This window comes from Bos indicus, chromosome 12 (genome assembly GCF_029378745.1).
Source record: "Bos indicus isolate NIAB-ARS_2022 breed Sahiwal x Tharparkar chromosome 12, NIAB-ARS_B.indTharparkar_mat_pri_1.0, whole genome shotgun sequence".
Taxonomy (NCBI): Eukaryota; Metazoa; Chordata; class Mammalia; order Artiodactyla; family Bovidae; genus Bos; species Bos indicus.
The window spans coordinates 27563587-27579961 of record NC_091771.1 but is presented as its reverse complement, the minus strand read 5'-3'; the positions used below and the strand labels follow the sequence as shown (position 1 = coordinate 27579961).

Genomic DNA, 16375 nt, shown 5'->3' with positions numbered 1-16375 from the left:
ATGTATGGATGTGAGAGTTGTACTATAAAGAAAGCTGAGTGCAGAATTGATGCTTTTGAATTGTGGTGTTGGAGAAGACTCTTGGACTGCAAGGAAATCAAGACAGTCTATCTTAAAGGAAATCAGGCTTGAATATTCATTAGAAGGACTAATGCTGAAGCTGAAACTCCAATGCTTTGGCCACCTGATACAAAGAACTGACTCATTGGTAAAGACCCTGATGCTGAGAAAGATTGAAGGCTGGAGGAGAAGGGGACGACAGAGGATGAGATGGTTGAATGGCATCACCGACTTGATGGACATGATTTTGAGCAGGCTCCCAGAGTTGGTGATGGATAGGGAAGCCTGGGGTGCTGCAGTCCATGGGATCGCAAAGGGTCAGACACGACTGAGCGATGAACTGAATCCTGAATTTGATCAAGCGACAAGAAATCCCATTTCTGGAAAGTAACCTTTACACACTTTTGCCATATGAAAACACATATGTTTAATATCATGCTTTTCAGCATTACTTGTATTTGCAAAATTTTGGAAAGTACCTAACAGCCCAAACATAAGAGATAAGTTGGTTAAACTGTGGTTCATACACACAGTGGAGTGCTATGTAGCTATTTAAAAAATAAATTAATAAAGAATCTCAAACTGATAAGAAGCACTCTCCAGGATATACTGTTATGTGACACATGAAAATACAATACAGCAAAAATAGAATGCTAATTTTGTGGGAAAAAAAGAAGACAAAAAGTTCACATGTATTTGCTTCATTTTTCAAAAACAAAGGGTGAGTTAACCAGAGAGAGTGCTTTATCATTTGGTAAAGCAAATGGAACAAAATTTTTTTTAAATGATAAAATATTAAAAATTGGTCAGTCTAGGTAATGGTTATATAGTAAATCTGTCAATGAGTATACATGCTTTTTTGGACTATTTTTGGAAATTTCCTTTAAGTTAGAAATTTATTTCAAAAAGAAGAATATTAATAATAGTGTAATAATCACAATACATTACCACCAGTGAAATTATTTCTCAGAATGCAGAAACGTTTTAAATTAGGAAGTCAACTTTTAACAATGATAAAACAGACAAATTAAAAAGGAAATTAACATTAATATGAAAAGGTCATTTGATAAGACCATGCAACTATTAATTAAAATGCTAAGATAATAATAATAAAGATTAAAATTTGATGAAGAATATTTATTGAAACTTAACAGGAGATTTACTCTAAAAACTGAAACACATTTAAACCATTGCAATCAAGTCAGAAATGCAATAAGACAGAAAAATAAAATATACTAGTATAAATATTGGGGGAGGGGAGATAAAACTAGCCATTTTCCCCCCAGATACTGTGGGTTTTATCTGCCTGTAAGAGAAAAAGATTTTACTTTCAATAAAATAAAATGACTGAAGAGTACAGAGTTAACTGAACTAGACTAAGCCCTCCTCAGAGCAAGTCTGGAAAGAAACACATCAGTTCTCAGCTCGGGCTATCTTATGTACATGAGTCCCAGAAGGTTCAATGGGCAGAGGTTGGGAGTAAAGGATCATTACAATGTAATTTGAAAAAAGAGGAGAGAAAAAGTTCACCAAAACCATATATAAATGTATGTATGTGTGTGTGTGCACATGCTAACTCACTTCAGTCATGTCCAACTCTTTGCGACCCCATAGACTGTAGCCCACCAGGCTCCTCTGTCTACGGGATTCTCCAGGTAAGAATGCTGGAGCCGGTTGCCATGCCCTCTTCCAGGGGATCTTCCCAAACTAGGGATCAAACCTGAGCCTTTTTAGTCTCTTGCAGTGCCAGGCAGTTTCTTTATCTCTAGCACCACCTGGGAAGCCCACATATGAGTGTGGGCAATATGCATTAAGAAACTAGAAGGTGACAGGGAAATTAGATCTTCATGATCTTGAGTATGTCTATAACATATTCTTAAGAAGAAGAGTTTTATAGTAATACATTATTATGCATTCATTTCATCTAGACCAAACCACACACAAAAAAGGTTTGAATGTTGGGTAGACTGCAAAGATGGCTGGTAATAATCCCACCTCACCTCTTTTGGGGTAATCTGTCACACAGCAATAGGTATCTGAGATATGTTTAAAGGTATGTGAATGCTTAAAGAGAAAAGAGAATATTCTAACAATATAACTATCAAAATTGGTTGCTTCACAGTGGCAGTAAGAATGAAAGAGGGGATGATTTACTTTTACTTTATATATCTTACATTACTTCTCCAGCTTGCCCAAGCATATATTATTTTCTAATTTGAAATAAATCAATTAAAGAAAATTTTTACAAGAAGAAATAAAGCATTCGATTTAGGTTTCTTCTGTTTCTTTTTTTTTTTTTTTCTTAGAATTGGGCCTGGAAAAGTGTCTTCCTCTTATTTTATGGTTATTTACTGTTATTTGCCGCAGCATTACACAGACCTTAGTTTCCGATAGCTGTGTATAATACTGGTCCCATAAACATCTTTATAAATCAATTATCTTTTAAAATAAGGGCCAATGCATGTGCATGGAAAATGGCTGTGGACTGGCAACTAAAATATTCTTAATCTTTTAAAAATATGCTATAAAAACTATGCGAAAGATATTAACAAAATCGATTTAAGAATATTTTTAGTAATGCGATCTGTAAAATACATTTTTAAAGTGCATTAGCTCACAAAATATTTTATCAACCTGTAAAATTTTTACTAGCTTTCTCTGTTCTTAACAGTGATATAGCAATGATAAGTCTGCAGGAAATTTATCAGAAGCATGAGAAATGATGTTTTCACTGTGGGTTGCAGTTTTCGTTTTATTAACTTTTATATTTATTGAACTCTTGATATCTTTAGGATCTTCCTGGATTTCTTATAGGCCCTAAAATTCCTAGCCAAGGCTATGTTCATTAATTCATTTCAACAGATTTAAACTTACAGTGTCTATAATATGCTGGACACTGTGCCAGGTGCTTGGAGAAAGAGAATGATAGTTTTCTTTAAAGCAGAAGAATTGTCCATAACTAGATAATGATCCGTATGACAAATAAAACATTTAGAAAAACTAAATAATGTGCTGCAGGTAAAGCCACAACAACTAGACAAAGTAGATTCCATTTAAGCTGGTATTCAAGACAGCAGACAAAATGGGAAGCTGCATTCAAGACAGACAGCAAGAATGGACGTGTGGAAGAGCACGGTATGATCGAAGAAAAGGTAGTTCGTAAGGACGAAGGAACCTGATGGACAGACAGTAGAGATGACAGACAGAGCACAGTACTGCAACTAAGTACATAGGCTCTTTTTCAACAAGGGTGTCAAATCAGTAGAGGAAAGATAGTTTTTTCAGCAAGTTAATGCTGGAACAATTGGATATCCACATGGGAAAGTCTGGAGTTAGACTCCTTCCTTAGACCACACACAAAAAATTCCAAGTGATCACAGGCCTAAATGCAAGTGCTAACACCACAAGACTTTTAGAAGAAAACATAGGAGTAAATTTTCATGAACTTGGGTTAGGTTAGGCAAAGCTTTCTTAGATATAAGCAACATAACAAACAGAAGCAACAAAAGAAAAAATAAACTGCAACTCATCAAAGTTTTAAAACTTTGTATTTCAAAGAACGTCATCAAGAAAGTGAAAAGACACCTCACAAAATGGGAGAAAATATTTGCAAACCGTATACCCGATAATGTCTTGTACACAAGAATATATTTAAAAAGTCCAAAACTCAACACTTTAAAAAGACAATAACCCAATTTAGAAATGGGCTTAGGGACCTCCCTGGTGGTCCTGGGGTTAAGACTCTGCAATTCCACTACAGGGGACACAGGTTCAATCCCTGGTTGGGGATCTAAGATCCCACATGCCACAAGGTGTGGTCAAAAATAAATTAAAAAAAATTTTTTTAATTTAATGGGCTTAAAAATAATTTTAAAAAGCTTAACATACATTTCTTCAAGGAAGATAATGCAAGTGGCCAATAGGCATGTGAAAAGATGTACAATATCATTAGTCATTAGGGAAATACAAATTAAAACTACAAATTCATACTCACCAGGATGGCTATAAAGTCAGATAATAATAAGCATTGGTGAGGATGTGGAGAAATTGAAACCCTCACACATTGCTGGTAAGAATTTAAACTGATATAGTCACTTTGAAAAACAGTTTGGCAGTTCCTTGAAATGTTTAACACAGAGTTACCATATGACCCAGCAATTATAAATATGTACGCAAGAACAATAAATACATGCGTGCATGTTCAGTTGCTTAGTTGTGTCTGACTCTTTGCGACCCCATGGACTGTAGCCTGCCAGGCTCCTCTGTCCATAGCATTCTCCAGGCAAGAATACTGGAGTAGGTTGCTATTTCCTCCTCCAGGGCATCTTCCCAACCCAGGGATCGAACCTGCGTCTTCTGCATCTCTTGCATTGGCAGGTGAATTCTTTACCATTGAGCCACCTGGGAAGCCCGAAAAACATATGCTCACACAAAAACATGTAGATGAAGATTTGTAATAATATTAATCATAAGCCAACAGGTGGGAAGAATCCAAATGTCTGTAAATTGATGAACAGATAGATTAAATAAGGCTTATCCATACAACAGAATATCACTCAACAATAAAGAGAAATGAAGTACTGATATGTGCCACAGTGTGGATGAACCTTGAGAGCATCATGGGGAGAGAGTTACAAGGCACAGGAGACCACATATTTTATGAGTCCATTTATATGCAATGTCCAGAATAGGAGACTAGAGGGTAAGATTGAGGGGAAATGCAAAGTGACTACTAATAGGTGTGGGGGGATTGTTACTGGAGTAATGAATATGTTCTCAAACTGATTGTGGTGATGGCTGCACACCTTTGTTATTACGGTACAAACCATTGAGTTGTACACTTTTTTTTTGAGTTGTACATTTTGAATGAGTGAAACATTTGGTACATAAATTACATCTTGAGTTATTTTTTTAAAATCTATATCCTGTTTAAAAATAAAAGCACACACACTAGTGCTGGATCACTTAGGCTGGAATCTATGCTTTACACTGAACCAGTAATGAAGCCCCAAGCTACTTAGTTTCTCTGTATCCAGTATCTTCATCTGTAAATGAGTGAGTACTTTCAGCTAAGGTCTCAAGGGAAATTTTCACAGAGGTAGAATTTGGCCTGGCCTCAAAGACAGTGTTTTTATAGATTTTGAGATAAAGACCTTTAAAAGGAGGAGAGAGGGACTCCCAGCTCTGGAGGACCCACTGTGTGCTAGAGTCTGTGCTATGCATTGTGTACATTACATGATTTAATGCCCTCTGCTTTGTACTTATGAAAAAAGCTGACTCCGAAAGTAAAGTGATTACATGATGAAGTAGGGGTTCAACTGCAGGCCCAGAAGCAACTGTGTCTGGCCTGAATGATGTTTGTGAGGAAGGAAATACAGACAGCTAGAAGAGGGACTGAGGTGTTGTCTGACAGCGTGGGAAGGGAGTAGGGGTAAGTTGCAGTCAGACTGTTAAGGAACTCTGATGGCCAGACAAGTTTTCTGGATTTCATCCTATGGGTGATAGGGAACACAGAATTGCTTATTTTTTTTTAAAAAAGGCCATAAGGAGTAAGGATGTGGATGTATTTTACATGTAAAAATCTAAATTCATCCTGTATGTTATTATATAACTCAATTGTACCTTTCAGAAACCTTACAATATAACTCAAAATAGACATAGTCTAACAAGCATGTGTTTACTGAATTTTCCAGAAGAGAAATTGGTTTGCTTCCACAATTGGAAGATGACTTTCATAGATGAATTAAAATCCTATCCAAGGCTGAGTTTGTTAATTTGAGCTGCTGATTGTTATCAAATGTCAGATTGATTTTGATGTGAATTTTAGAGCTAAGAACAGATAGAATAGAGCTAAGAATATAAGTTTTAAAACTCACTGAAATGCTCAAAAGATGAACAAAAGTTGTGGTCTCACTTTACACAGGAGTTCAGTGAAAAGGAAAACTACCATATATGTAACTATTTAAATGGAATAGCGGGTTTGCACTGTATACTCATTCATTCAGAGGTGTTATTTTTTTGACTAGAAGCATGAAATTTTGCTTATGCCTCCTACTTGGAAAGAGATTCTTTCAAGGCCATGAATTTAAGCAGGGTGTCCAGCAAGCATCTGAAGTGTCTACAGACTGTTAGAACTAGCATGCCACGGTTGGCACCAGGCAGTTGGAGGAACAAGTTGCAAAATACACTCTCAGTCCCAGTCTACGTGGTATCCCAACCTCAAGTCATGCTGCTAGATTCGTGCCTGCATGTGGAAAGTCAAATGCACTGATGTGCTTTCCCTCCAAGCCAATGATTCTTAGTAAAGATCTTACATTTCCTAGAAGCGTGCATTTGGGGAAGGAAATGAAGGAGTGCATTTTTGTTTACTGCAATAATTAGGAGTTTCTAAAGAAATGGGAATACCAGACCACCTGACCTGCCTTTTGAGAAACCTGTATGCAGGTCAGGAAGCAACAGTTAGAACTGGACATGGAACAACAGACTGGTTCCAAATAGGAAAAGGAGTACGTCAAGGCTGTATATTATCACCCTGCTTATTTAACTTATATGCAGAGTACATCGTGAGAAACGCTGGGCTGGAAGAACCACAAGCTGGAATCAAGATTGCCGGGAGAAATATCAATCACCTCAGATATGCAGATGACACCACCCTTATGGCAGAAAGTGAAGAGGAACTCAAAAGCCTCTTGATGAAAGTGAAAGTGGAGAGTGAAAAAGTTGGCTTAAAGCTCAACATTCAGAAAACAAAGATCATGGCATCCGGTCCCATCACTTCATGGGAAATAGACGGGGAAACAGTGGAAACAGTGTCAGACTTTATTTTTCTGGGCTCCAAAATCACTACAGATGGTGACTGCAGCCATGAAATTAAAAGACACTTACTCCTTGGAAGGAAAGTTATGACCAACCTAGATAGCATATTCAAAAACAGAGACATTACTTTGCCAGCAGAGGTTCATCTAGTCAAGGCTATGGTTTATGGAGTTGGACTGTGAAGAAGGCTGAGCGCCGAAGAATTGATGCTTTTGAACTGTGGTGTTGGAGAAGACTCTTGAGAGTCCCTTGGACTGTAAGGAGATCCAACCAGTCCATTCTGAAGGAGATGAGCCCTGGGATTTCTTTGGAAGGAATGATGCTAAAGCTGAAACTCCAGTACTTTGGCCACCTCATGCAAAGAGTTGACTCATTGGAAAAAACTCTGATGCTGGGAGGGATTGGGGGCAGGAGGAGAAGGGGACGACAGAGGATGAGATGGCTGGATGGCATCACTGACTCGATGGATGTGAGTCTGAGTGAACTCCGGGAGTTGGTGATGGACAGGGAGGCCTGGCGTGCTGTGATTCATGGGGTTGCAAAGAGTCGGACATGGCTAAGCGACTGAACTGAACTGAACTGAACTGATCCTGCCTTTTATCATACACATAAGTCTGTTATTACTCATCTCAACCCTGGTTTTATTCTAATTCCATCCTTATCTCCACTCCTTCATATTCCTATACCTCTTCCATCAAGTGGCTTCTTATATTCTTACCTTTTTTAAAATCCAAACCTATTCATTATAAGTATCAGATTGCTTCATTATACCTTTTAATATCATCAAGCTGAATATTATAAATTAAGTACACAATCATTTAACTTTCTTTTTGGTTTCATTTATTATAGTTAAGTTATCATGTTGGTTTTTGAAATTATATGAATATCTCATCCATAAATTTCCTTTCAGTGTAGTAGGCTGGGTGTACTTATTCATTATGTAAAACTTATTATAAATTGTTACATTAAGTGGTCATAGTACTTCTACAATAATTACATTATTATAATTGAAACTTATTATAATTGTTACATTAAGTGGTCATAGTACTTCTATTACTGAAACAAAACACTTCTCATATTTTATATCTGAGGAACAGAATGTGACTTATTCAAGATAACTAGTAAAGAATGAGCTTTGATATCTTAAAAGTTAGAACATCTTGACTTCTCCTTCTTTTTTTCGATTTATGGCCTTGTGTCCACCATTAAAATGCTTTATCATGCATCATTTGGGTACTCAGTAAACACAGGTTGTTGTTTTAGGTGAATATGGGAACTTTGAACAGATCTAATTATTATTAATAATAATAAGGCAAGTAATTGCCACCATGCACTGACCACATGTAGGCATCAAACTCAGTACTCTCCATCTGTTATCCATATAACCCACATAAAAATTATGCCCGAATGTATATTAGTAAAATGAGGCTTATTTCAGTAACTGAAGTTCAGTCAGTTCAGTTGCTCAGTTGTGTCCTATGCTCTGCAGCCCCATGGACTGCAGCATGCCAGGCTTCCCTGCCATCACCAACTCCCAGAGCTTGCTCAAACTCATGTCCATTGAGTCGATGATGCCATCCAACCATCTTATCCTCTGTTGTCCCTTTCTCCTCTGGCTTTCAATCTTTCTTAGCATTAGGTTCTTTTACACTGAGTCAGTTCTTCAAATCAGGTGGCCAAAGGATTGGAGCTTCACGATCAGTCCTTCCAGTGAAGATTCAGGCCTGATTTCCTTTAGGATTGACTGGCTGGATCTCCTTGCAGTCCAAGGGAGTCTCAAGAGTCTTCTCCAACACCACAATTCAAAAGCATCAATTCTTCAGTGCTTAGCTTTCTTTATAGTCCAACTCTCACATCCATACATGATTACTGGAAAAACCATAGCTTTGATTAGACAGACCTTTGTTGGCAAAGTAATGTCTCTGCTTTTTAAGAGACACTTTTTTTTTAATGCTGTCTAGGTTGGTCATAGCTTTTCTTCCAAGGAGCAAGCGTCTCTTAATTTCATGGGTGGCAGTCACCATCTGCAGTGATTTTGGAGCCCAAGAAAATAAAGTCTCTCACTGTTTCCACTGTTTCCCCATCTATTTGCCATGAAATGATGGGACCAGATGCCATGATCTTAGTTTTTTGAATGTTGAGTTTTAATCCAATTTTTTCGCTCTCCTCTTTCACTTTCATCAAGAGGCTCTTTAGTTTTTCGCTTTCTGCCATAAGGGTGGTGCTATGTAGGACCACCCAAGATGGACGGGTCATGGTAGAGAGTTCTGACAAAACGTGGTCCACTGGAGAAGGGAATGGCAAATCTCTTCAGTATTCTTGCCTTGAGAACCCCATGAACAGTATGAACTGAGGTTAATAGGCATGAAAATGATTTGTTACAGCATATGCATCTATTAACTGACAAACAAAAAGATTGAAACTTTTTCCAAATGATTTGTCTGGAATACTATATTACTTACCTCAAAGGATTGTTACAAACATAAAAATGCACAATTATTTCATTCATTCATTCATTTGACGAAAATTTATCAACAATCCAGGATGTGCATGTGCCAAGGAAACAAAAAATGATCAATCTTGGTCTGATCTCAAGGACCTTGCAGTAGAATTAATTGACTGTTACAGGAGCCATGACAGGGAGCATCATAACTTGTCATGTGCTGGGTTTACTCTGCTTGGGGGAGTAAGGGAAAGTTCAACAGAGGGATTAGCCTCTGATCTGCCTCTTGAATGTGAAGAGGAATTTAGCAGGTGGGGAGGTCAGGGAACATCTTGTTTCTCCAAGGAGTGAGAGAGCAGAGTGTGCTCAGTGGACAACATGGGAGATTAAGGTGCTGGCCAGCAAAGGAGCAGAGGGACCACCATGTGTCCAGAATGGAAGGTTCTGATGCCGGGTGAGAAGAACCACAATTGCCAGCTCTTGGTGATGGTGCCCATACATTAATGTGATTTTGGAATCTCTGTTCCTCTCTTAGAGGAGGATGTTAACAAAAGACATACACATAAATTTGAGGGCTGTAACTGAACAGTATTCAACGATTAAATTCTGTAAAAAATAATATGGGGCAAAATATTCTTATTTTAAAGAATATGTTCAACTTTTTGGATTAGGACAATGTTTCATAAAAAGTCCCATATTTTCAAATAGATAATTTCAGTGCTGCCTAGGGGAAGGGGCAGCTTCACAAAACACCTGGAGCCTACAAGAAATCATTTAGACCTAGCAGTATTTCCAAAGACTGAATAATGGCTAGAGATAAATATACATCAAAGTTATTCATCTGTAGTAATGGTGCAGTCAATATGATTGAAAATTTTCCATGGGACTATATTTATTTATAATAAAAGTGCAGTGAAAATAATGGTGTGTGAAAGATGCTTTCAAGAGTATATATTTGAATACAGCATACTTATATAAGGCAATTTCAAAAGCAAAAGTTATGGCTGCCTTTTAACTCTGGTATTTTCCTTAATGCACTATTTACAGAGATTGCAGTTTTAAGAATAATAAATATAAACATTGACTAATCTCAAATCTATTTATAAGATGTGGGTATATTGTAAAACTGCAAAATGAAATAATACTTTATTTTCAACATTAACTTTATGTAAGAAACCAACATGCTATGCATAAAAGTAGAGAGATCCATTTTTATTAAAAGTAGCAAATAAAAACATAAAATCATGCTGTTATTAAACAGAAATTTTTTATATTTTCCTTTCAGTTCATGAAACAAATAGGGCATAAGGTGAAAAGGATAGGTTTTGGCTTAGGTCTATTACTTGCAATAAATGGTACTGAAAAACAAAATGCATTAATACTTCAATGCTCCTGATGGAAGAAATTATCCAGAACAAAGAAAGATTCTCTTAACAAGATATTATTCTTTCCCTGTTGCCAACAAATAAGTTTCCAAGTGCTGTAACTGCTTTTCTGCTTTCTGGTCATGGTCTCCTCTATTCCAAGTCTTTTACCCTCTAGAAGAATAGGCCTAATTTTCAAAGAAACAACAAAGGGGAAAATCAGGTACTGATTTGCCTTTTGTCATTTAGGATTTGCTCAAGTCTGGCTTCTTCCAAGGCACTATGGAAGCAACAACAGGGTCTCCCTTGGTGGTCCAGCGGTTAAGACTCCAACACTTTCGTTGAAGGTGGCACAGGTTTCATCCCTGGTTGGGGAACTAAGATCCCACATGCTGCATGGTGCGGTCAGAAAAAAAAAGAAGAAGCAACAGCAGCGGCCCTAAGATCAAACCTCTTGGTTTGCTTCAATTTTGGTCTCCAGAACTCATTTTTTATAAATGATTACTATTACTATTTATGAGGGAATTTTAAAATAAAATTTCATTAAATATTTGAAACAGTAATTTTTCTTAGATTTTAAGGATCCTCCTGTGTCCTTGCCATATTTATATTCTAAGTTGCAGAAATATAAATATAACAGAAAATATCCACATGTTTTGATCACTTTATGTATTGTTTATTCTCTTCCTCACAAACTGTGAGCACCTTGATGGAAGGCACTGTCTTGTCCTTCTTTGTATTCATTATGTAATGAATCATAATGCTTATTCAATTTAACTCAATAAATTTATGAATACATAAAATACAGTGGTTGAGTTTATGGATGGACAAGCAGTGGCAACTAACAACTCCCAGTCCCCACCCCCACCTGACTATACTCCTTGAGAAGTATTTGTTTAATGAAAAACATGGACAGAAGAGCCTGGAGGGCTACAGTCCATGGGGTTGCAAAGAATTGGACATGATTGAGAGACTAACTCTTTGATTTACTTTTTTTTACATGAGCTTAAAAATCAGATAGAATCAAGTTTAAATTCCAACTTTGATACTCATTGAGCAATTTAATCTCATTGATCCTTATTTTTTATATGTGAAAACTGAGGACAATACCCCTTATGATATAGGGCTTCTTGAGGATTGAATGAGTGAATATTCATAGATAATCTATCATAATCTGGAACACAGTAGGCACTCAATAAACATGATCCTCTATTTCCCCCTAATACCCCAGACTTAATATTCCAGTTCTTCAAACTGGGTACCTAGCAATGTGCCAAGAGTGTCACAAAGCAGCTGGATAAACACAATGGTTTTCCTCCTGTATATATGTTTTTCTATGGATGGTACATAATTGTATTAATATAAAACAATTGTTCAGGGATTCTTCTACTCATCAAATGTTTTTGAGCATCTGTTATGTAGCAGCAGCCTGCTGAGCACAAGGGATAGTCTAATGGGAAGAAAGAAAGGAAGGAAGATGGAAGGAAAAAATCAAATTCCGACAAGTGCTGTGAGGGAAACAAAGAGACTGCAGAGATAAAAACTGGGGTTGGGGGAGCCAACCTCTTCAGATAGAGTGTGCAGAGAAAAGTTTTAAAAGCAGTGGATGCAAGTTGGATGATGAGAAGACAGCCATGCTAAGTGCTGGGGGACAAACATTTCAAGTGGAAGGAGTAGGAACACGAAAGTCACCTGAATTCTTCAGGTAAAACAAATGTCATCTTTGCTGGTTTGACAGTTTCCCTGACTTCCTGCTACATGGGAGTCTTTCAGATACTTAGGAAGCACTGCCCTGGAGAAGACTTTGAACACCAGCTGCAAGAGGTAGGAATGGTGGATAAAAACCACTCTCCTTTCCCTCGGTATTTAAGTTGGCAGCTTCCAAGGGCTATAACTAAGCATCCAGAATAAGCTGGCACAACTCAAATATGGAGGGAAAGAATGTGAACTAGATTTATATAGCTCTTAAGCTTTATGTGGCACTTGCATTTTATGATAAAGATTCATACAAATTAATATAAAATAAAACCAAGTTTCCTCTCCGCATACACTGGATGCTTTCCTTTTGCCTCATGTGGGCATACTGCCACAAATGGTAATGGCTTCTCTTTATATAGCCATAGGAAATCACAATTTGAAAACGTATTAAGTGATTGTAACTTTCACTAGTCACACATTTACTGACAAGCTCTGGTTTTGCTAAAGTAATCTTAAGAGAAGGAGATTCGAGTTGGGTAAGTTTCTTGAAGGAGGGATAATTTTATCTCATTTATCTTTGTGTTGCTAAGACCTTGCACAGTGCTAGGGACATAGTAGACGTTCATTACTCTGAATTAAAATGAAGCTATAATTTTCAGTTGAGATTGGTGAGGGGCACTGGGGATTTCTCGCTCTTGGGCATCTGTCACTACAGTTAAATTCCAGTGAAATGGAAGAATGTGAACATTCCATAGCATATGCTTCTATTCACGGTCACTGGATTTGGCTGCACTTTTGACTACCTGCATATTCTGCATCTCTAACACCTGGGAAAATTCTTTTTGAGACAGTCTTCATACTCTTGATAATGGGTCTAACAAAATGCCGTACCACATGAAGCTGAGGGGGCAGAAAGTAATTAAGTGCTTCCAGGAAGGAGGAATACTTATAGCCATGAAAATCCCTCTGAGACTGTGCTTAGAGGAGCTGTCCCTGCTACCCTAATGAAACTATGGAGAAAAAAATGTAAGCAATTTCTTCAGATGTGACCTTATTTTCCTTAGGTTTTCAAATGGTTTTCTAAATGGAAGAGAATTTCTTTTCTTTTTTACAATCTGGAAGCAAAAATATATGTTGTATGAGAAAAACAGCATGCCAGTGCAAGATTCAAAATTCTTGATAGTGAGCAACACTGGAATTTGGTCTCCTACTTACAAATTTGAAGAAAGAAAAAACACGCCCCATGAGAAACTGAATTTAAGGTCAGATTAAGTCAACCATAACCATATGGGTTAGCATTTAAACATTTATATTAACTTTTCAAAATGAAAAGTCATTAGGGAAGTCATACCATAGTATGTACCACTCATTTCCATTTTGACTTTTTATCTCACAAAGGTCACAGTATGACAGGCACAAACTCAGAATTTACTCCATTGTTATCATAGCAAATGTTTCTTCTATTACTAGGCTAAAATATTTTGTCCGGTTGGACAGTTTAAACTCCTTTAAAAAGAGTGTAGTTACTTGGCGACACCGTCTCTTAATTTGTTAGTGAGTGTAACACTGACTGGCCTTAGACCACTGCCTCCTTGTGCCTCCGCTTCTATTACACTGGGCTCCCCATTTATCCCTTTCCAGTGACTGAGACCAGAGGAAAATAGAGATCATACCATTCTAACACACAAGAAAGAATCATAAGGAATCACCTTACAAGGACAAACAGTGAGGTTGAGTCATGGCATGTCCTTCTTCTATGTCATGTTATATCTTATGTCCCTATATACTCAATAGCCTATTCTGTCTGACCTCCATATTGCATTTTGGTAAAGCATACAGATAGAAGCTCTTGAAACCTCCAGTCAAGAAGCAACAATGGGAAGCCAAAAACTAGGGGAGCTGACTTCACATCTTACAAACAGCAGGAAAGAATGACCGCTAAAAATTTAAATTGTTAATTTAATTTGAAAAATGAGATTAAAAAAAAGAGGGCAGCTGTAATTGAAAAGCCCAAACTTATGGATGGTTTCACATTTGCATGGAAATCTGAATTAGGCTTCAAAAATTCTCCTCTGATTTATGTGTGCAGAAAAATTGTCCTCAGACACCCTTCACCAATACTTCCTATTCCCAGAGCACTTTGCATAAATATTTATGTGAAAACTGACTTGACTCCTTTCTAGATTCTGCTGGCTTGCTTGCCAATGCCAATGCTTTTTTTTTTTTTTTATGTCAAGATGAAACACTAGCTGGCAGAGTAGATAAGCAGCTAAAAACTGAGTCTCTGGTAGACTGAACCCCCACTGCACGATACCTGGATACTGAAGGATAAGCTGCACATCCAATCTGGTACTTTTATACCAGATCACAGCCATCAAAGCTGAAATTCCTCATTGGAGATTTGTTAGAAAAGTACTTGTCATTTCTGGCCAGAAGTTAGTGGGAGTTGTTTCTTATTTACTCTCTTGACTGTAATTTTGTATGATGGAAAATATCCTTTAACTATAACAAGTTGGGTTTGCTTATGATAAAAAGAAAATAAATCTATCACATTTTAATTAAAACCTTAGCACGCTGCTTATTTGTGTAAATCCCCCATTTCGTGATTTCTGGACTGAAACAGTCTTTGCTGACGTAAATGCAAGATCGACCCCTTGAGCTTGAGTTGGAATTTTAACAAAAAGTGATGAAGCACAGAGTGTTCTACTTAGGGCATAGTTTACAATTTGGGACACATTCATAAGATTTTAAAAACAGGTGTTGCTTATATCCCACTCAGGTGTCAGGTGGTTGAGGGTTATGTACCATTAAGGTCTCAAATATAAAAATGCATGCATGCATGCATGCTAAGTCACTTCAGTTGTGTCCGACTCTACGATTCCACAGACTGTAGCCTGCCAGCTCCTCTGTCTATGGGATTCTCCAGGCAGGAATACTGGAGTGGGTTGCCATGTCCTTCTCCAAATATAAAAATGGATATGGACAAAATTGTGCATGCTTGATGCTATAAGCACTTCACAGAATGGCAGGAGCAACTCTGTTTGGTGATTCTTGGCACAGTTGGTGGGGCCAGCACATTATCAAGGATATTTTTGTGATGCATTTCCAGCCAGTCACTTTGCCTGGTGGTCCAGTGTGAACGTCTCCTTGCAAGTCTCCCCAAGAGATAGAACAGTAGATGACTATATCCAGAGACCTTTGCAAAGCTGAGGCTAATTTAAGCTGAAGCTGAGATCTTGGGTTTTTGAATAGGAACTAAAAGTTTTCTCCAACAGATTAAAGAAAAAGAGGCCATTGAAAACAAAAATAATGATGGTTACCAAAAATCAGGGCAGCAATACAGTATTATTTTTAGTGGCACTATTTGACAAATTTATTTCAAAAAAGGCCCTAAAGATATTAACTCAGAAACAAGAAGTTTTAATTTTTTCATTGAAGTTTTCCAGAAACACATTATCTTCCACATGTGAAGAATGTGGATAATGGAATCACACGAAGTTTTTGAAGTGGTTTCCTTTCAAGTGTAAACATTTAAATGACCATATGAAGTAAGGACAAATGAGAAGATTCAGAATGATGTGTCCACAATGACTGGTCAAATAAAGAACTGTTCAAATAAAACAACAGTTGCTAAACAGATGGTAAGAAGTGATGGTTCCAGGGAGTTTTTCTTATTTTATGTAGTTATTGAAATAAGAAAGTCAATAAATTAAGATGCACTTTGATTTATGCATTACATAAATTTTGATTTATGTATAACATTTCCAAATATAGCAGATACAACAATAAAAATTGCTACTTTTCTTTATTTGTCAAGAGGACTTAGCAGTTGTTTTGGTACAGCTGTTATTTTCTTACTACTTTTTCTATAGTACATATTTCAAGACAAAGTCTGGTTATGCAAAGGAATTTCTTTTTTAAATTTCCTTAATTTTTTCACATATAACAGTATAGTACTAATAGCTTCAGATGTATAATGATTATTTTTTGCTAT

The 16375-nt window shown here is 37.1% G+C and overlaps 1 protein-coding gene across 1 annotated transcript in view; it reads right to left on the bottom strand.

Moving 5' to 3' along the window:
- STARD13 (StAR related lipid transfer domain containing 13) overlaps nucleotides 1-16375 on the bottom strand; it is a 492634-nt gene that overhangs the window by 284683 nt on the left and 191576 nt on the right. The window lies entirely within an intron of this gene.